Raw genomic sequence first — 23,116 nt, forward strand, 5'->3', positions numbered from 1 at the left:
ATAGTTTTGAGAATGATAGCACATTACATTCCACTTTCCATTTTGAGAAACCTTGTCCTGCTCAATCAGCTTCAACTTCTCGAAAATCTGCTACCAATTCCTTAAATGCCAATCTTCGGGTAATTCTCCAGTGGGGCAAAGACAACTTAGTCGATTTCAACCCTTCTAAAACTCAGTCTTGTCTTATATCTCGCAAAAAGGATTCTTCTGCTCCTATGCTTATCTTTAGTGACACTCCGATTTCTAGGCAAAATGATATATCTCTTTTGGGGATTACCCTGACTTCTAATCTCTCTTGGCACAAGCACATTACAAATATTGCTTCCTCTGCATCTAAAAAACTTGGTTTTCTCTTTCGCTCTCAGCGTTACTTTTCTTCCAAACAGCTGCTCACTCTGTATAAATCTCAAATCCGCCCAGCCATGGAATATTGTTCCTACATCTGGGGTGGTGCTCCCAAAATCTCTCTCAGGCTTCTTGATTCCATTCAGAAGAGGGCAGTTAGGTTAATTAATGATTCATCTCTAACAGAATGTGTCCACTCACTGTCTCATAGACATACTGTTTCTGCTGCATGCCTCTTCTACAGATACTTCCATGGGCACTGTTCTTCTGAATTGGCTTCTATAATTCCCACTCTTTCTTTCAAAACAGTCCGAACACATGCCGCCACCAGCCAACATCCATTTACTGTCTAACTTCAAACTCACAGAACCAAATTTTCATCTTCTTCGTTTATTCATTCAACTGCCGTTTTCTGGAACAACCTTCCTTCATACATATTTCCTGAAAATTACAGTCTACAGAAGTTCAAGTCCAATGTCAACAAATATCTTTTTTCATCTTCTGAATCTCCAACCCAAGCATGGTACTAAGTACTATAGGTTCTAATACCTCTCGTGTTTGGGGTTTACATTAAAAAAAAATATATATTTATATATATATATATTTTTTTATTTTTTTATTTTATCTTTTTGCAGTTTGCTATGGCTACTAAATGATGGTGTAAGTTATCTCCAGATTCATTCTGCTATGTTTGTAAATATTATATAGGTGCAAAGCATATGAAGCATTACACCGTTGGGGAAACAGGTTATGCAGTACATGTGAAAGCTATTTTGGAATGCTTATAGGTGAGTGACCAGTTGTGGACACCTCATTTTTGCTGTGGTATTTGCAGTTAGTGAGATGGTTTCATGATATCTGCGCCTTTCATTGTACTTCGAATATTGAGAGAGCCAACAAGCCATCACGATGACTACTACTTCTGTATGGTTGTTATTTAAGTTTAAAACATCTGTGGAACGAAAAGTTCTCTTGAAGCATATCCCAATATACCATCCTCTATAGCTCCAGTGCCACACAATGAAAAGACCTGCAATTAACAATCCACCTTCTAGAGAAGAGTCTTTATTGAATGAGTCTTGTGAATGGAATAATTGGGATTACACCTCAGATGCCTGTTCAAATAAACTGCTACATTTCTCTAACCAACAAGAATTGGATGACTTAGTGAGGGACTTGAGTCTAACCAAATCCACTGCACAGCTCCTGTCGTCTTGTTTAAAATGGAATGTGGAGGTCTTGTATCTGGAAACCAGCCAAGACTTCCATACAAAGAAAGAGACAAGTCACTTCTGCATGTTTTTACTTGTTGCAGAATCCCTTTAACACTGTTTTCATTATATTGGTCTTTATGGAGAAATTGGTATGTCACAATTCAAAGGCAAGTTTTTTCATAGGCAGTTCAAATTAAAGTTTGAAAGCTGTATTGTTTCACAATGGGAATATATACACCCATTGATTCCTGTTGTAATGTGAGCATTAGCAGTGGCAAGTGATGCAAGAAAGCAAGCTTATACAGCATCAGCCAAAAAAAAAAGGGGGGGGCCCACACCTCCCATTTCACCTATTCATTCCCTCCAATAGTTTGTCTAGCTCTTGAATTTATTTAAACTTTCAATTTCCACAAAAACAGGTGAAGTTTGTTCCAACAATCAACCACCCATTGGCTAAAGAGTGGTAGAAGCTTGCCTTTAGTATCAATGATACTAAGGGCAAACTCTGGCACATCTATTCTGCAACCGTCCATCCTCAATTTAAATTTGTGCTCCCTCATGTGTGTGTAGTCTGAGAAAGAGGAACAACCTCATCAGCATTGAGTTTGCTCAATCCATTCAAAGTCTCACCTTTCCATTCAACAAATCCGTTCAAGACCTGAATCAGATCACCTCGCAGGTGCCTAGTCTCCAGATGCTGCAGTTTTCAGAACTTAAGCCTTTCTTGGTAAGAGCACACCTTTCTTCCACTCACCAATCTTGTTACCTTTCTCTGTACTCACTCTAGCAACTCTGCATCCTTCCTAAAATGAGGCCTCCAGACCTGTATGCAGCATTCAAGGTGTGGCCTGACCATTGCCTTATACAATGGGATAATCATCTCCTTATCCCTGCTAGCAAAATTGCTGTATATCACTGAAAAAACCCCATGAGCTGTCCTGGCAGCCAGTTTGCATTGTTCAGAGACCTTCATATGTGACTGCACAATTACCCTCAGGTATTTTTCATTTTCCCGCTACCATGGGTGTAGTATCACACAGCTGGTATATGTTCCTCTAGGGTTACTACTACTCATATGTAGCATTTTGCATTTATCAAATGTTAAACTTCAATTGCCTTTTCTCAGCCCATCTGCCTAACTTTTCTAGATCCTGTTGCAGTAGCATACTGTCATTAACCATTCTGCCAACCTTTGTATCATCTACAAACTTGGACATTAAGCCTGATATGCCTTCATCAATATCATTGATAAATATAGAAAACAACAATGGACTCAACACCGAACCATGGGGTTGTTGTTGTTTGGTTTTTAGGAGCATTAGCAACTAAGGCCATATTGCTCCAGGGATATGCAGTGGTCATTCCCTGACCTTTCCGCATCCTCCATATTTGGTGGCTCACGGGCTCGAACCCTGGTCTAATCAAGAAGCGTGTGCTACGCACTGCTGCTCCTGCCCACCTGGCTACAGAGGTGCCGAACCATGGGGGGGGGGACTCTACTAATAACATTAGTCCATGAAGAGCAATGTCCACTGATGAATTGAGCAATGGTGAATTGATCCCACTTTGTTCACACTATAGGAGACTATGGAAATGTCAAGCATGTGTTAAGAGATCAAGTATGACCAGTATAAATGGGGTTTGTTTGTAGAGACTTCAACATGCTGGGGTTTCTTCTTTGCAAAGTGGTTTCATTAAGTTTTCTTTGCCTTTGGGATATCAAATTAGTAGATCAGTGCTACAGAAGAGAATAGCCTGCTTGAATTGAGTTGCAGCCTGATGCACACAAGAAACAAAGTTTTGCTTCCATATCCAATTCAAGCTGGGACTGGTCAAACAATTTGTTGAAGAACTGGATTGTCAAGGTGCCACCTTCAAGTATATGTTATTTATGTTTCCAAAATTGAAAGATGACATAATTATTGGTTCAAAAGTTAAAGCAAGTGTCTGTTTTACAAGAACTGAAACACAAAGTAATGATTAATGTTGAGTGAAATGCCTGGCAAATGACCTTGCCAGGAATTTCACTCTGCACTAAGAAAGATAAATGGCTTTCTTAGTAATGTTAAGAATGAAAGTTACAAAGAACTAGTTGATCAATTGATTGTAAATTATGGAAAAAATGGAATGCAGAATGTTAATCAAGCCCATTACTTGCATTCTTACCTGGATTTTTTCAGACCAAATATAAGCATGTCAGTGAAGAATACAGGACGAGATTCCATCCAGATATATACTCAGTGGAGAAGAGGTACTGATGAAGATGGGATGAAGCTATATGATGGATGACTATATGTGATTCTTGATCTAGAATGATCATGCTGACCACAAAAAGAGAAAAATGTTCAAATGTACATTTTTTATGGAAATTATTTTTTTTGATTAACCCAAGGAAGGGTTCTACTTTCAATCTGGAATTTTCTTTAGCTTGTTTTTATTTGTAACAAAGATGAATACTCACTTCTATAGAGAAGTTAACCACTATTAATAAATCTGATGTAGTACTTTTTGCATATTTACTTTTCTTTCATTTCTGGGCAAATCACTGATATTATGCAAAACTAAGGTCATATTTGGAATAAACATGCTCAAATTCAGAAACACTAAAAAATGCAGATAAACAACCTGTTTGAAAATTCATTACATAGTGTTATTATACAAATAAATTTTAATCCATTGTGAAAAAATTATAACACTTTCAAAGAGCATTACTGTTTCCCCCCCCCACCTCGAATATTTCATCGTAATTATCTGTATTACTTGGAACAGTATAATTTATCTCAGTTACATATGTGAATGTAATAAAACTATACCTATTTCACTCTTGGTAAGCCAAAAGTTAAAGTAGACCCCTGAAATTAACTGTTTTAATTTTGAAATTGATTGTGGGGGAAACTAAAAATCTACTCACAGCCAAAATTTACTTGCCTGTGGCAAACAAATTTTTAGAACCTCAATTTTGCCCACATTAAAATAAAATGAATAAACAAACTAAAAATTTACTGTTTATATTCTAAGATGGCCACATATCAGCAGGAGTATTATGAAATATAGAAAATTATTATATTTAGTGGTCATGTGGGCACAAAACAGTCAAATCAAACACATGCCCATTAACCACCCAACTATGTTGGGCTTTTATAGTTTCTTGCAAGTGTATTGCTTTGGTATTAAATAATATTTTAAAAATATATAAACAATTATCATACAACTTGTAGAGCTTTTAAAAAGTTAGGGACTGAGTGCAAAAAAAGTAATCTTTATACTCCCTTCACATTTCAGTTTGGGGTTCAAGCTATGAAGAGTACACTGTACTGTAGTTTCTGGTAGGACAGCGATTGACAAGCAGTAGCAAAAGAATAGACAAATCCACTTTACTCTTACCGGTGGTGTCAGCCAGTATATCTGTATTCTTTAGGCAGGAGAAAAAAGTCCACACAAAACTACTGGGAAGTTATTTGACAAAGCACTAGTAGGACTGGATTTATTGTTTTTAAATTCATAAAGGTGAGAATACCTTCAGGGCTACAGTATGTGCTGTAACAGCTTAAAAGGCCAATCCCTTCAGAACATTTTACATACTACAGGGTGAAAGATGTTTATTATTATTATTAGCCATATGGTACAAGGAAGCCTGAGGTTTATGCTGCACTAGCCAAAAAAAAAAAAATTCCCGAGTTACCCCCTGAGAGAGAGAGAGAGAGAGAGAGAGAGAGAGAGAGAGAGAGAGAGGTAGAAAGGAATCACCAAGAAAGAGAAGAATGATGATATCCAGCTCAGGACCCTGGGTTTGCCAAGTCCATACTCACCAGATGTGAGCCCCATTTAGCTTACTATGATCTTCGTACAAAACGGATCACTACCTATATTGAAAAGCTTATAGATCCTCTGCGAGAATTAAATTTCCCCATAATTTCTCCCTGCATTTTTTCATGTACCTTCATGGGACAGTTACAGAATGACAAAAAGTACTGAAGCCTACAACAGGTAAAAGTTGATCTGTAACAGTACCAGATATAAGGTTAGGGAGGCAAAGCTGAGCATGAGAAAGCACTGGCTAGTAGAGCATAAGAATGAGGACAAGGAATATTTCATGTATGTGAACACAATGAAGAAGAAAGTGAATCAGATCGGACCCTAGTGTACAGGGTATAGAAAAGTCTTAGATAACCCACTGACATTGCTGATGAATTTAATAGGAACTTGCATCTATCTTTACTGAAAAAAGACCCTTCATGCTGAGCTGTGCAAGTGAGGCTGAGCCATATGAAATTAGCACTTTCAAAATTACAGATGACCTTTTATTAGAAAAGCTTTTGAGCATAAAGGCAAGTAAGGTGCCTGGAGTTGATGGCATACATGAGGGAGGCCGCCAGGGAATGTATCAAACCATTCAGTTTAATTATGAGGTCATCTTTGAACTGGAGAAGTGCCAGTCCAAAATTGTTTGCCAAATACATTAAGTGGTTCTAAGAGTGAAGTCAGTAACTACAGACTGGTTAGTCTGACTTTGGTGGTAGGGAAAATCGTTAGAGGCTTGGTTTGGTTTTGGTTTTTTATGGTGCATGAGCAGCTCAGGCCATCTTTAGAGGCAATGATTAAGAGTGCAATCCAGGGACATTTAGATAGATATGGCATTCTGAAGGACACACAACGTGGTTTTAAGAGAAAACCATGTTTAAAAACCTAATACGCTATTTTGACACAGTTAATTATGAGTTGGATGTAGGGAACAATTTTGACATAGTTTATTTGGATTTTAGCAAAGCATTTGACTCAGTCCCTCATGAGGTTACTGTACTTTTAACCCCAGGGGCTCACATCTGGTGAGTATGGGCTTGGCACACCCAGGGTTCTTAGCTGGATATCATCATCCTCCTCTTTCTTGGTGATTCCCTTCTACTTCTGACACTCTCTCTCTCTCTCGGGGTAATTCAGAAAATTTTTTTTTTTTTTTTTTTTTTTTTGGGTGGTGTAGCATAAGCCTGTGGCTTCCTTGCACTATATGGCTAATAATAATAATAAAGTTGGAACATGTTGGGATTACTGGAAAGATTTTAAGGTGGATTTCTGGGTGGCTGCAGAGCAGAAGGTTGTGATTAATGGATATTCTTCACATCAGAAGTGGGGTCGCCCAAGGATTGGTTCTTGGACCTTATGAAAATCAGAAACTGTTGTTTCTGAGTTGGACATTGATTACAGGATAAGAAAGAGTTGTGTCAAAATTTGCAGAAAATTTGTAAAGATTGGTAGAGTCTTTAATGATCAGTGCCAAGCAGCACTCCTTCAAGATGACTTGAACAGGCTTCAGGAATGGTCAGAAAAGTGGCAACTAAGTTGTAATGCAGCAAAACGCAAGGTCTTACACTTGGGGAATAGCAACTCCAAAACAAATTCTACACTTAGTGAGTTGAATTAAAAATAGTAGGGGAAGAAAGGGATCTGTGAATACAGGCAGATATGAAATTTTCTGAACAGTGTAAATGCTAGGAAAGCCCATGGTGTCCTATCAATGATTTATCGATCATTATCCTGTATAGATAGGGAGATCATAATCCCACTGGGGTGGTTGATTGTTGAAACAGGTTTCCATCTGCTGTTGTGGAAGTGGATTGTTTGAATAAATTCAATTCAGAACTGGGCAAATACTTGGAAGGTATGGATGGCAAAAGTGTATAGTGTTTTTTTTTTTTGCCCGATTCTACATAAGCTTGCTTTCTTGTATTATTTGACACTACTACATTCTTGCATTATTTTCGCTATGTTATTTGCCTCCACTAAATTCCATTTCACCAGAAGCTTACTATATATTCAAGTGAGTTATTTTGTAAAATAAAATAAAGCCAGTTTAGGACTTCTAGTAATAGTATATATCATCAGAATTATTAGTGACTGATATTCAGAGTTTTATAAATTAAATCCTCAATAATATTAAATCTTATAAATCTGTAATTATTACTTTTATAATCCTATCCCAAGGTTCTTGGCCATACACTTTTCTAAGAAAAAGGACCAAATAGGGATAAAGGGCACACTCCATTTTAAAATCTCCCATATTGTGCAAGTTCCATTTTATGCTCCTATTATGGTATCACAACACAGCATAACAAATAACCTTATATGATAAATAATTTTCAGCCTTTATACTAGCCAAACATCAGTCAAATGTATATGCTTGCATCAATTTCAAGTTTGACAATATTATAAAGTGAAAAGAAAAACTTGCATAATTATACAAGTAATGACTCACAACAACAGTTACTCTTATTAAAAAACATTTATTACCTCTATTAGACAGATATCTATATATAAAATGTGTATATACATATGCATAAATATTTGTGAATGCACATGACTTATTTTACAGAATTGCTGCACATTTAAAGAATTTATGCCCTTGTACAACATGGTAAAAAGTTGTATAAAACTTTAATACAACTGTATAAAATATTTTTAGAATGTTAACAATCTATACATTTAACAATATCTACAGTTTGAAAGATACTCAAGAACTTTTACATTAGCAAGTTATTGTTATGCACCTGAAACATGAGCAACCTGTTAACATTATAACTGCACAATGCTAATAAAGGATTAGTTAAGCATTATTTCTTATAATGCACTGAAATTATATTTGTTCTATTACACTTCTGTTGCCTCATCTTCAAAGTCTAAACTACTGTTTACTGTATGTACTATAGTTATTATAGTTAATAGAAAAATACTGAATTCACATCAACAACGAAAGGTATAATTATGTATAAATTACAATTTAAAAGGTACGAAATAAAACTCAAAAGTACAGAATTATTCAATTAGATTTTCTTTAAAATAGTCATTTGACCAAAACTAATCACTAATAGCAGGAAGCAAATATGTGAAATATTGTTTGTTTGTAAAAAATAACTTACTATGATATTTTCCTTATAATTATGCTCAAAATATACTGTTGAATTTAGTTTCATATTTTTTATATGTAAATTTTAGCTTTTCACCTTTTCTCAATTGATCATAACGATCACTCATAGCAAGATGGATATGCAGAAAACACTCATTATTACAGCAGGTTTTTCATAAAATCATTGAGTATATTAAATAAGTTTAATTAATTTTTAATTTTTCTGTTGTCATTCTTTTAAAGTCCTTTGGTTGACAAAAATATTTTTGTATGAGAATGCATCTCAAATTACATAATGTAATTCTCTGGCAAAATATGATTTGCTTAATGAAATTTTATTTATGAAAAACTTTTCAGGAACGTATTCCTTTCATTGAATTTTGCACAAGCCCCCTCGAGAGGGCTTGTGCAAAATTTATTTAAAATAGAAGCTAATTTTGTTACTGAAAATAAAACATTCTGTGAAGAAGAAATTTTTATTCATAACTTATGAATAGCTTTATTTGCAGTGTTATTCAAAATAATTGTTTACTAGGCATGACAATTGTGAATTAAAAAGAAAAAAAATTTTTTTCCCCCCTCATTCAAGGTTACCTAATTCCTGACTTTTATCATAATGAAATTCAACAAAATAGTCAATGAAGGAAGAAAGAAAATGATATTCTGCATACTATTGCTAACCTGCCTGGAATGTAACAATTCATGTATTTTAACAGAAAAAAAAAAAAAAAAAAAAAAATCAGAAAAAAATTATAACAGAAGTAATAAGCAAATTGACTTTTTTAAAGGAACTTTTATGCACAATCAAAGAATTTCATTTCTGCACATCCACCATATTGCCCAATCAACTTCCTATCAGCACATAGCAACAAAAAACATTCAGCTACAATATACAATGTATGTATAGTCTATTTAATATGTATCAGGGAAAAAAAAGAAAACCATAATCACCAGATTTCTAATGTTCAATGAAACAATGATTTTAATGAAACAATTTGACAAATCGTTCTAATAGAGCAAAATATAAAATTTCATGAAAATCTACTTACTGAGATTCAAGTTATTACATGTGGATGGACAGACTATGAAATAATAATTATCAGGTTTATATTTGTTTGATTTTAATGAAATTTGAAATGGCTTCACAAATCTTCCTAAAAGAGCCAAATGTAGAATTTTATAAAATCCATCCATTTAGGAGTTATTATTGCATAAAGACAGACATGGCGAGGATATATGCTTTACCCATATATGCTGATGTGCCGAATAATTAACTGAAAACTTCAGTTAAACCATGTAGTATATGCCATATTTTAACTGAAGGTATTAGGCTTCAGGAAAGTGAACTGAAGTTTAACTGAAGGTAATAGGCTTCAGGAAATAATGCATAATAATTTATTCAAAATTTGAATAAAAGCGAATAAAACCTTCTCCAATGAATAACAATCAACTTGAATAATGACTAAATGAAAAATTTAAATAATTTTTTACTCTATATTTGTATTTGAATAATGCCCAACTCTGACTCAGGGTGTTCAGAAATAGTGAAAATTTAAGCTCAGATGCTTTTTGTTGAATTTTTCACTCATATTTCTTTCCATATATCCTTATTTTGACAATTTTCTATTCTTGTCATACTTTCCATTCACCAAACTGTTCTATTTCTGCTCTTCCTAATATTGTTGCTGGTTCATATCTGATACTCCAGTATTTCAGTATCTTTGTTCTTAGTACTCTCTTTTGCAGCACCCAAAGAGTGATTCAAATTACAAAATATAGTAATTCAAAACAGAATATTATCACTATTCATTTGTCTCTCAGTTTACATACCATGACTTCCATATAATTAAGTATTCTATTTCTTTTGTAACTTTACAGTGTACTCATTCCAAGTGATTTTATTTTATAATGTGGTACTCAATATTATTCAGTTTGTTATGCAAGCTGCATATTAAATTTATATTACTGAAGTCTACTAAAGACTTCAATAATATAATGTACAGCCTTTTTGTTTTATATATGGTAATTAACGTAACAGGAATTAATTTTGTTAAACAAAATTGTTGCAGTATAAAAAAATAAGCTCCGACAACATCATATTTTGATTTATATCCCATATCTCATTTCCTCCGTGCAGATCCTACAAGGTTATAATAAAAGTCAAAAGTGAGTATGTATACAGATGAGTATTAATGCTTAATTGCCAAAGTTCAACAGTATTATGTATACTACTGTTTCTTAAATTATTGATTAAGAAAATGTTTCCTTGCCTGCATTCCTATTTCATTTACACTGTACTTTCAAAATTAATTTTGAAAGTACAGTGAAAAATTGAAACTCCTCAAAAGGCATTAACAGTGCAATCAGTTTGCATGTTTTGGTTTTGGTTTTTTTTTTTTTTTAGGAGCATTAGCAACTAAGGCCATACTGCTCCAGGATATGCGGTGGTCATTCCCTGACCTTTCCGCATCCTCCGTATTTGGTGGTGATGGGCTCGAACCCCAGTCTGATCAAGAAGCGTGTGCTACGCACTGCTGCTCCTTCCCGCCTGGCTATGGAGGTGCCCAGTTTGCATGTAGATAAGGAGAAAGCATAAAAGTGTATAGAATATACCAATGATACAGGTAACAGCCAAGGGCTAAGTTACTAAAAATAAAAGCTTCTGCTATACATTTAATTTAATGAAATGATTTTAACTAAACAATTAGCAAACTTCTGCATGCCTATATTAATGAGGTGAATAATCAAGATCTTTAGATCCTTCTGTTTTTAAACAAGGTGTTTAAGATCAGAAGGATCCAAGGCTTCACATAATTATCTAAGAAGGGGAAACATCTAAGCTAGACATGTGAAAAAAGTGACTGGGGGTTTCCCACATTTTACGTCCAAACAGCTATGTGGCATAGCCATATAGCTGTTTCCCTATTAATAGGTTATTTTATGAGAAATAAGGATGGGCTGCAAATATGGGACTAAGCCAACCAAACTGAATAAATTATAGGCCGAAATCTAATCACTATGGTGGGATAAAACAACAGAGATTCATATCTGCTGTGATGTCAGATGGGACTTAATGATTATTACACACTGTAAATATGCAAACAGAAGCCATCAAAGATAGGTATCACTCAGCAATAGAAGTTTAAATGGTAAAGAAGCTGAATTAGTATAACTGGGTCAATATGATATTAGAATAGCAGGGTATCACAGGAACCAAAAGGATGAATACAGGGGATATGCAGCTAAATAATAATTGTAAATTGATTTATTTCAGACAAAATACTGTGCAAGGAAAGTAGGGTGTAGCAATAGTCTTTAGAACTAATTTGGAAGAAAGTTTAATTGGTTGAGAGGAATTATCCATAGAGTTATGTGAAAAGATGTAAGATGGGAAGTTGGATGATTTTTGAAAATTTTTCTGTGTGTATATGACCCAGTTTAAACAGGAGACTTCTTTAATATCCAAATTTAATATAATGAAAAGGAAGTAATGACATTAGTCAGAGAGTTAACTAGCAAAGGTAGGAAATGACAATTACATCTACAGAGATATTTTAGGAAAAGTTGGAAAGTTAAACCTAACAATAATGGTAAAAGGATACTAGAATTTTGCACAAGCTATTCATTCTTAATTACAAACATACACTATTTCAGCATAAGGATAGTCACATGTGGAAGTCAGAAACAGAAACCACAAAATTTACTTTATCATTATAAAAAAAAATCTTAAACAACTAGTTTAAGATAGATTATACAGAGGATTAGAAGTAATTATAATCTTGTACTGAGAAAATTAAAAATGATAATTTGTGTTCAAAAATTGGAAACAAACAAAAATTGAAAAGCACTCTGATTTGTCAACAACTATTACATACTGTACATAAACTTTCTACTCAAAAGTTAAATGGTATATTAATATCCTGATGCTAACATTAAAACAAGTGTCAGGAAGGAAAAATGTTTTGGCACTTAGTTAAAAAATCTCAGAACAAGGTAAAAATCATAAATGAGGTAATTAAAAATAAGAGCAAAGTAAAAACAGAAAAGAAGGATATTTAGAAATATTGAAATAAATATCTAAACAAATTTAAATTTGGGAATTTGTGCTTCCTCTATTATCGAGGTAGAAAAGATCATGTAAAATATGATGTGTGGAAAAGCATCAAGTGTAGATGAAATTAAATCCGAATCTTTGAAAGCTGGAGAGAAAATAGTGTCATTGTAGTAATATCAAATTATCCAGCGATTGTTTTCTGATGGACAAGTTCCAATTGTATCAGTACACAGAAAAAGTGTAAATTTCTGAGGAATTTCAGCTCTCCATGTATCAAATAAAATCTGTCCTGTTTGGTCTAAAACAATCATGCTTTAGGCCAAACAGAGGAAGATTTTAAAATTTTACAAAAATAGGACATCAAGGTGAATAAAAAGTGTGTATAAAAATAGAGAGAAGTAAAGGCAGAATTGGAAAAATGGTTAAAGTTAGGAGTGAAGTAAGGCCACACCAGGAGGGGATACACCATGGAAGCCCTGCAAGTGAAGGGGTCCCCGAAAGTGCTTCACTTGCAGGGAAAGAGCAGTGCAGACGGGCTGCAAGAGTAGCTCATGGTGTATTGTCAATGATATACAGGAATTTTTCCAGCAGGGATAAGGAGGTGATTATTCCCTTGTATAAGGCAATGGTCAGGCCACACCTAGAGTACTGTATACAGGTCTGGAGGCCTCATTTCAAGAAGGATGTAGAGCTGCTGGAACGAGTACAGAGAAGGGCAGCAAGATTAGTGAATGGAACAAAGGGGTGCTCTTACGAAGAAAGGCTTAAGTTTTGCAAATTACAGTGTCTGGAGACTAGGCACCAGCAAGGTGATCTGATAGAGGTGTATAAAGCCTTGAATGGTTTGAGCATGCTCAATGCTGATGGGATTCTTCCTCTAGCTCAGAATAATCACCTGAGAGGGCATAAATTCAAATTGAGGAAAGACAGATGTAGGATAGACGTGCGGAAATTTGCCTTTAGCCAGCGGGTGGTTGGTTGGTGGAACAGACTTCCATCCCTTGTAGTGGAGGTTGATAGCCTAAATAAGTTTAAAGCTCAGCTGGACAGGTATTTTGAACGAACAGAGGGGTGAAGTGGAAGTGGGGTTTTTTTTTTTTTTTTTTTTGGCTGATGCTGCATAAGCTTGCTTTCTTGCATCAAATGCCTCTACTAATGCTAATGAGTGAAACTATGGGCTAGGAATTTAAAGACCAATTAAAGTAATTGTTATTAGTACAGCACTGAAAAATATTTTAATTTTTATGAGAATATTGTAAGTGAAGTATTTTTACCTACACAAGTATAGGTATACAGCAATACCTCGCTTAGCACGGCTTCAAACAGCACGGGTTTCACTATAACATGGTTTTCAATTAAGTTTAAGTCGAAAATTTATTGTACATATTAAAACTCATCCAATAGGTACTATGCATATATGCTGCAGTGCCAACTCTATTGTCTACCATGCACATGGTACTTTAGCTCCCTTCAGGCAGTCAGCTGCAATGTGCAACAGTGTTCAGTATTCTTAATTCCATCCTGATGAGACGACATGATAGTTTTTCAAACTTTTCATTTCAAAATTTATTTTTTACCCCTTTTAAATACAATCAAAAATATATCTTCATCTTGGCTAGAAATCACTGCCGACAACATGTGTTCTGTTTGGCAGCATGTTTTGCCCCATTTGGTAAATAATTTCACTGGTTTTGAATCGCAAGTTCAGATAATTTCTGAAGACATTGTGAAGGTCGGAAAAGACTTGGGATTCAAAACTTTGGACACTGCCAATGTACGTGACTGCATTGACTCACATGAAAATGACTTAGATGATGCAACTCTTCTTGAAATTGACGAGCAAACTGCATATGCAGAAGAGGAAAACGATTTTGAAGTGGATAACACTGAAGTGCCACCAAAACAATTTTCAACAGAAGAACTGGAGAAAGTTTTTTTTGGGGGGAGTTGACATGGCCTGCGAGGTGATTAAGAATGGAAATCCAAATGTTGAACGTAGCATTGAGATACAGCAAATTTTACAAGACAAGATTCGATGCTATAAAGACGTTGTTTTTGTTATTTGGTTTTTAGGAGCATTAACAACTAAGGCCATATTGCTCCGGGATATGCAGTGGCCATTCCCTGACCTTTCCGCATCCTCCGCATTTGGTGGTGACGGGCTTGAACCCCGGTCTAGCTACAAAGACGTGTACGCCGAGAAAAAGAAGAGACGGCTTCACCAGACTTCATTATTGAAATACCTAAATAAACAACCGCTTTTTAAAGCTTTTTTCTCATCTCTCATGATGTTACTTTTTCATTAATAAAAGTTTTGCATATATTTTTAAATTTCAAATCCTTTTAATTGGCTATCAAATTAAAAGGATTTTTAAAGGATATAATTGGCCTTCCCTAAACAGATTTATTTATTATAATTTGTTTGTAGACTGTTTCTCTGGTACGTATTCGATTAAAACCCATTATAATTATACCTCAATCAGCACGGTTTCACATAACACGGAATAGTTTTGGTACCAATTATCAGTGCTATGCGGGGTATTGCTGTATATTGAAGTGATGAATAAATCTGTTTAGAGAAGGCCAGTTGGTTCTATAAGTCTAATAGACTAGCATTTCTGGCAGTTTTGCTTTCCAAAAGATTTCAAATGGTTTTTAAACAATTAGCAATACTATCAGTTTGTGTTGGGCACTTCGCTTGGAAGTCAGATGTTACAGTAGCGATGTGTGTGAGGTAGAACTGCAATTAATGTTTGGTGCTTGAGAGCTTGACTGAAACAAGGTGAGTTTTATTATTCCCATTACTATAATCGTGAATTTTCTCACTTAAATTTCTAGGTTTGTTAATCACAAATGGAATAATGTTTTGTTAACATGATACAGTGACTGTTTATAGTTATTTATGTGATTGCAGTTTATCAGCATTACATTATTTTTTAAAGAGCATTAAATTAAGATATATAACTAGACTGTGTCATCAATGGTGTATTCAGGCCGGAATGCACTGGAACGACGTTCTGGTACTTTTTCTAAATGTCATAATTAGAAAATCATTAAATTTATACACCTAATATTATGAAACAATGGCATAATCAAAGTGGAGGGAGAAATATCTATTTTACCCATTGCTACTAAAAATATATATTAATAGTAATCTTTAAAATTAATAGATTTCTTTAAAAATTTATTTAAAAACAAAAATATAAATTTCGCAATGAAACTTGAATGTTTCTTACTAAAGTACAATGTGTTAGATAAAGAGATCCAACGAATGAGATATACTGTGATGTGTGTGAACGCTGCATTTTGATTCGCCATGAGCTGAACGCTAGAACTGGTTGTTCTATGAACTGTGAGTCTGAAGTCTGATTCCGTTACTGTACAGTCAATGTGGTGTTATCATATAGTCTTATGGAGAACGAGCGTTCTGGTACTATTTTTTTTATGACGAGCGTTCCGGTACTATTTTTTTTATGACGAGCGTTCCAGTACTATTTTTTTTAGCAATACACCTCTGTGTGTCATTATATTTTGTGCACATGGCTAATTGCTTTTATCTCCAGTTTTAAACTTATTAATAATTAATTATATTATTTTATATTTGGATTTAGGAGTATGACAAGTAGGTCTCAAAAACAAACATATTCTGTATTTCCTGAGAGGGCATAAATTCAAATTGAGGAAAGACGGTTGTAGGATAGATGTTCAGAAGTTTGCCTTTAGCCAGTGGGTGGTTGATTGCTGGAACAAACTTCCATCTGTCGTTGTAGAAGTTGATAGCTTAAATAGATTCAAGGCAGAACTTGACAAACATTTGGAGCGAGTGGTAATGCTAATATCTTTTGGAGCGAGCCTTTGCTAATGCTAATATCTTTTGGGGTCAACCAAGAGAAGATGTAAAAAAAAGAAGCAGGTGAAATAGGGAAAAAAGAACAAACTGATATATATATATATATATATATATGTGAAACTAGTTTAAAACGATGATAAGCAGAATGGTACACAAGGGAATATGGATGCTAACAATTTACTTGAGGATTTTGCACCTGCCATTCCCAAGAGTAAAAATAAAGGAAATGAGACTGCTACAATTGCGGAAGATGATTCTGTATCGCAAAATTGTGATGAACTCATATCCAATGATGGCAATACAGGTGATCATGATAAAACAATTAGTGATGATCCAACCATGTCGCCAAAAGTCATATATGATGACTTAATGATAAAGTTGGTGAACTAAGGACAACAGCAAATAACATAAGTTTATTTACCTAAAAATGATGTTAGTAACAGGAAATTCTCAGTTAGTTACTATAAAAAGACTAAAAAATTCCATGAAAATGGTTATTTTATTCAGTTAGCACAGGCAGCATTTATTGCTTCTGTTGAGTGCTGTATAAAAGCTCCAACAATGTTAGTGTTCAAAATAATAGATTTCTAAATAAAATAAATTTTCTGTTTATACTCTGGGACAACACAGTCAGAGGAGTTCACAAGACAGAGAGAGAGAGAGAGAGAGAGAGAGAGAGAGAGAGAGAGAGAGAGAGAGAATACAACAAACAGCACCGTATTCAGCAGTCATGGGCTTGAACCCCCGCCACTCAAGGCACATGTACATATGCACCCTCCAAATAGTAGTTTTAAAATTGTTAAACAAAGAAAAAGAAAAGTTAAAGCTGTTGTTTGATGATCATCTTGGTTCTAATAGTAACGGGAATTTTTTAGGATTACTTGAACTACTGGCAAAAATACAATGTCTTTCTAGCAGACTATTTATCTAATATTTGAGAAAGTAAAGCACATATTCAGCATATTCTGTGTAATAGATCTCAAAATAGGTTTTTACAAGATCTTAGTGAAGAAGTATTGAAAACAATTTTAAACAATGTTAGAATTGAAATATCACAGTTTGCAAATGGACTGTACACCAGATGTTTCACACAAAGAACAAACATCAATAATACTAAGACATGTTCATACTGATTAAGAACTTCAGTAAGGTAAAAATTCTTGATAACTTGTTAGGGTTTTTTGAAGCTTTAGATCACTAGACTTTTTGAAGCTTTAGACAGTCTTGCAAACTTGCTGTTAAATACTTTATAAAAGTATAATACAGCTATTAACAATTTTAGAGGGCAATGTTATGAAAATGAGCCAAATATGAAAAGGCAATGAAAAGGCATTCACTCCCAAATATTGAACATTAATCCTAAAGCAGTATAACATTCCATGTGTAGGTCATTCTTTTAACCTTTTACTTTGTGATGCAGCTGCAAGTAGTATAGTGTGCAAACTTTTCTTTGGTACAACCCAAAGTTTATATGCAATATTTTCTGCATCAACCATTCAGTGGGACATATGTAAACATTTAAGAATAACATTAAAGCTACTAAGCAACACTTGATGGGAAGCAATAATAGAATAAGAAATTTACAAGGCTTCTTTAAAACAACTAATGCATTCAGCCAAGGATAACACAGCTGTATCAGAAGCCAGTAGTTTACTAAAGCAAGTTCTGAAACTCCACTTTATCGTTTCTATAACTGTATGGTATGATATTCACATGAAATTAATTTTGATGTGAACAAAATTAATAAATATATGCAATCATCTGAAGTGACACTGGACTATGCAATATTTCTAATTCAAGTGCAAAAAGAGAAGTTCTGTAGAAAAAGAAGCAGGTTCAGTGATATATGGGAATTGTCAAAATCTGAGGTCCATCAATTGGGAAAGTTGTTGTTGTTTTTTGGTTTTTAGGAGCATTAGCAACTAAGGCCATATTGCTCCGGGATATGCGGTTGTCATTCCCTGACCATTCCGCATCCTCCGTATTTGGTGGTGATGGGCTCGAACCCTGGTCTAATCAAGAAGCGTGTGCTATGCACTGCTGCTCCTTCCCACCTGGCTATGGAGGCGCCTCCATCAATTGGGAATAAATGCAGAAATTCACAGATACTTGCATCAGGAAAACAAAAGCCATTTTGATGAAACTTGTGAGGATAAATCATTAACTAATGTAGAGTAAAACTTTAAAGTTTTTTTACTTAATGTTAGTCGACACTGTAATAAGTCAGGTAGAAGAACATTTTGATAATCTCCCTAAGATAATTGACAAGTACGATTTTTTTTTGCTAAAGATTAAAACTGCTAGTGCTACAGATTTAGTAAGAGTGTAAAAGATTTCTACTATGAATAGTCTAACGATGTTTCTAATGAAATCTATTCAGAAGTATCGATCCTCCAAGTTATGTTAAAAACTGAAACTATCCTGAAACTTATAGATATACTACCTTAAATAATAAGAAATAATTTGGAAAAATTATTTCCAAATATGAAATATCTGAAAATATTTCATACAAAATAAATGAAACAAGAATAGCTAATAAAATATTTTTATCCCTTCCTGTAACAGTGACAGAAGCTAAACGATCGTTCAGCAAATGAGGATTAATAAAGATGAATCTGCATTGAAAATTGTCTCAGGAAAGATTAAATGCTTGTGCCATATTATCAATTGAAAGAGAAATGATTGAAACATGTTCTTTTAAAAACATAATTGAGAAATGGGTAGATTCTTCTGTAAGTAAATAAACAAGAATATTAATGAGTAAGCTTGCTTATGAATTCAAATTGTATTAATTTATATCTGAAGTCTAATAATAATGTACTCATATTTTATTGTGAACTTTGTTTTCTTGCAATAAATCAAAATAAGAATTAAGAAGTATAAACGATTTTAAGTTTAACTTCATTCTTAAGCAGCAATAATAAGGTAATCCCCTATTTTGAAATTTTAATATTTAAAAAAAAATATATAATAATAAAATTGTCAAGATTATTAAAAATGTGTTATAATATTTTTATCCTCAAATGAATCTGTTAAATAATTTATTCAAAATAAAAACAAATTAATGGTCTTTTCATAGTTATTACAAGTACCTATAATTTCCTCTTTTAATAAGCACCATAAATTCTCAATATTATTTGTATGTATTATGTTATTATCAGGATTGACAAAATGGTATTTATGTAACAGTTTTGCATTTATAAGTTTCATATATCTTATTACAACCCAGTCATCTATCAGTCATAATAACTGATCCTGGCAAACTATATGATTAACAATATGAAACAAAGTACTTTGATCTCGTATTGCTACTACTTGAACTTAAGCATTTTTTAATTCATATTCATTTAAACTGACTGTACAAAACAGAAAGAAAGAAAAAATTGGAAAGATTTATATGTGGTCTAATAAAGACTGCAAAACCCACATACTTTCTGAAGCAGGCACATTTCCCCAATGATATTTATGTCTAAAACCATGAGTTTCATCAATTTCTACTGTGTGACCTTCTTCACCAAGCATAATATTAACACTACTAATAAAAGGATTACATTTTATTCTATAATTTGCAAACACTTTTGATATTGTTTTAATATCATGGTCTGGCTCCTTCTGTATTCAATTAATCTTTATCTAATTAGTTTTTCTATGAAGAAACCAATTAGATGAAGATGCAATGAATTTTTTTTTTTTTTAATAGAAAAAGATATCACTTAAAATATTCATAAATCTCTTAATGCAATCTTTATTAGAACATAAATATTTCCAATTTTTTTTTTTCTCTCTATTTTGTAAAGTCAGTAATCCATCCTCAGAGTTTGTACAACTCTCCCCTCTTTCAAATAAATCATTCTAACAATTCAAACATAAAATCCTTGTCTTATATTTTTTTTTTTGTAAGGTTTTAAATTTTTATTCTCATCAGGAATATGTATATAAAACTTCAAAATAGAGGATTTTTAGGGGGTTACCAATAATAATAATAGCAACAAAAAAAATAACAAAAATTATCACAAGTACCAGAGGAGACTCCAAATAGAGCATTGTCCCTCCCCAGACAGCTTTGCATGGCCCCCGGACTGCACCTCACTGCTCTTCTTTTTATAAGTTTTGTGGAACACTTAATAACAGAATGTAAGTGTTATAATTTCATAGGTTTAGTGTGGGATATGTAAAAATTGAATCATTACTGTATGTTGATATTATGCTAATAAAGTTATTATTGTGGCTTGCAGGTTTCAGAAATTTCTGAATTAATCAGATAAAGAATTTGTAATGAAAATTAGTTACACAATAAAAGTTATGAAAGTTGGAAGAAATAAAAACTGAGATTGTGATTGTGAACTACATAACCAAAAACAGGAACAAACTAATAATTTTGTGTATATCCAGGAAGTTTTAAATCAAAATGAAAGTAAAACAAATGTAAAGTAATTGATGATCTGGCACATCAGCATCCTGGACAATCCACAGCTCTCGGCCCTGGGTACAGTTCATGATCCATGGAAACCTTGGGTACAAGAAAGACTGCACCTAATAAGCTCCGAGAAACTCACAGATGATCACAAGAAAGCTCATGGGACTCTCTTAGTAATGTTTGGTAGAAGGTAGTAATCAATTACTTCCTTCTACCATCACAGGCATCGAAATACTAGTATATCACACGACACCAAAACCAAACTGGAAATTGCTCCCCTCCAACTTTGAAAAAATTCAAAAGGATGCTTGCATGTTGACAATGGTTTTGTTTAGATCAAAGAGATGCCATAAAATATGAATTGCATAACATCTTATACTATGTAATTTGTAGGATACAATTCAACCTTGAGTGTGAAAGAGAAGGCAAGAGGAACACTCCCTCTCTAATTTTAGGCAACAAATTTTATTTGCATCATGCATATTAAAAAGTTGTGCACATCTTAAAAAACAGATTCTTGCTGTAACCGCCTACAGAGGCTGTAACAAATTTTCTTTGAAGGTGAAAATGATTCCTTTCCAAATCACGTTTTGTCTTTTGTCTCTGGGCCAAAATTATATATTAATGTTTCATTTTTTTTCCCCCAAAACAACTTCAAATATGCCATTAATCACAATTCAGTTCTTCCTATTTTCTTATCCTTTGTTAATATTCTTCACATAAATGCCTATAATTTAAAAGCAAGGCATGTTAAGAAAATTATAAAATTTAAACAAGATCCAATGTATATTATCTGTATATACACTACCCCACCATTAATATTTGGACCTCCTTCCGTTGAGAGCTGGTCACATCCTACCCAAGCACTACATGTCAGACACAACTATAGGTATGCTTGTATGCCTTCAAAGAGGCAGTAGCATGACTGTGAATGTAACATGCTGTGATCAGCAGAGTTAACAGACTTCCAGTGCGTAATGATAATAGGGTGCCACATATGAATTTGCTACATAAAAACAAAAGCTATGAAAGTTGAGACAAGAAAAATTTAGACTGTAAACTACATAAACAAAGATTTGAACAAATTAGTAATTTTGTGTATCTAGGAACAGTTTTAATGAAAATGGAAGTAAAGCAAGAAGTTTAGGAAGCTAGTTATCTAAATAGGCGACTCTGTAGCCAGGTGGGAAGGAGCAACAGTGCGTAGCACACGCTTCTTGATTAGACCGGGGTTCGAGCCCGTCACCACCAAATACGGAGGATGCGGAAAGGTCAGGGAATGACCACCGCATATCCCGGAGCAATATGGCCTTAGTTGCTAATGCTCCTAAAAACCAAATAACAAACAAACAAACAGTTATCTAAATTCATTTTGGAGCAAAAAGAGAAATTAGCCAAAAGACAAAATTAGACAAATGATAAAGGATTTATCAAAAATTGATATTTTCAGAAGTGACAGTTTTAAGAAAAATAAACGGAACTAATAGCTAGAAGTAATGTCAAGACGATATTACAAATGAAACAGAAAAAAATCTTGGGGTAACTAATATTCATTTACAGGTAAGTGAAGAAAACTTAAGGGTGAAAGTCTGCAATAGAAGGGGAGAAAGGAGATTGGCTAAACAGATATTCAAAGCAAAAATGAATGGTAACAGGCCAGAGGCAGGCTATGAAAAAGGTGGAGTAATAGTGTAAAGCTATCATTAGTGGAAAGAGGGGACTAGTTTGGCTAATGGACTAAAGGTTTAACAGGAAATAGGGCTGCATGGAGGAAAATTGTGAACAGAAAGCTGACAGTTCAGATAAACTTATTTCTATTATCACGGTGACCCTTACACTCAATACATATAACAAAATTGGATGATAATAATCTAGTCTGAAGAAGTATCTTGATCACAATAGCACTAATCTTTTGAAAATGTACTAGGATCCTCTCAAAGTGAAAATTAGGAGTAAAATTACTCTAAACATGGTCTGACTGAATGAATTATTAGTTGAAATCCTCCAAATAGCTAATGTCATGTAAAATGGTAAAAATTTTTATTTAATGAGAATAAAATTTATGCTTCAGTATTAGTGTCATTGCACTTTAACTCTAAAGGGAAGTATTAAAAAAAATAGGATAAGATAAACAATAAGTAGATATCTACTTATCGTAGTTAATTTATTATCAATTATGTTTGAATTAAGTAATGTAATATCACTATTTGGAGAGTGAAAAGCAAGCATATGAGGAATTATTGTTTTTTCCTTTGCCAATTCACAAGAAATTAATTTTTTTTTAGCTATGGTAATTTAAACCTGGGGTATTCCATTAACTGAAATAAATTAAAGAATT

Source organism: Mastigoproctus giganteus, chromosome 3 (assembly GCF_048544385.1).
Source record: "Mastigoproctus giganteus isolate SK-2022 chromosome 3, ASM4854438v1, whole genome shotgun sequence".
Taxonomy (NCBI): Eukaryota; Metazoa; Arthropoda; class Arachnida; order Uropygi; family Thelyphonidae; genus Mastigoproctus; species Mastigoproctus giganteus.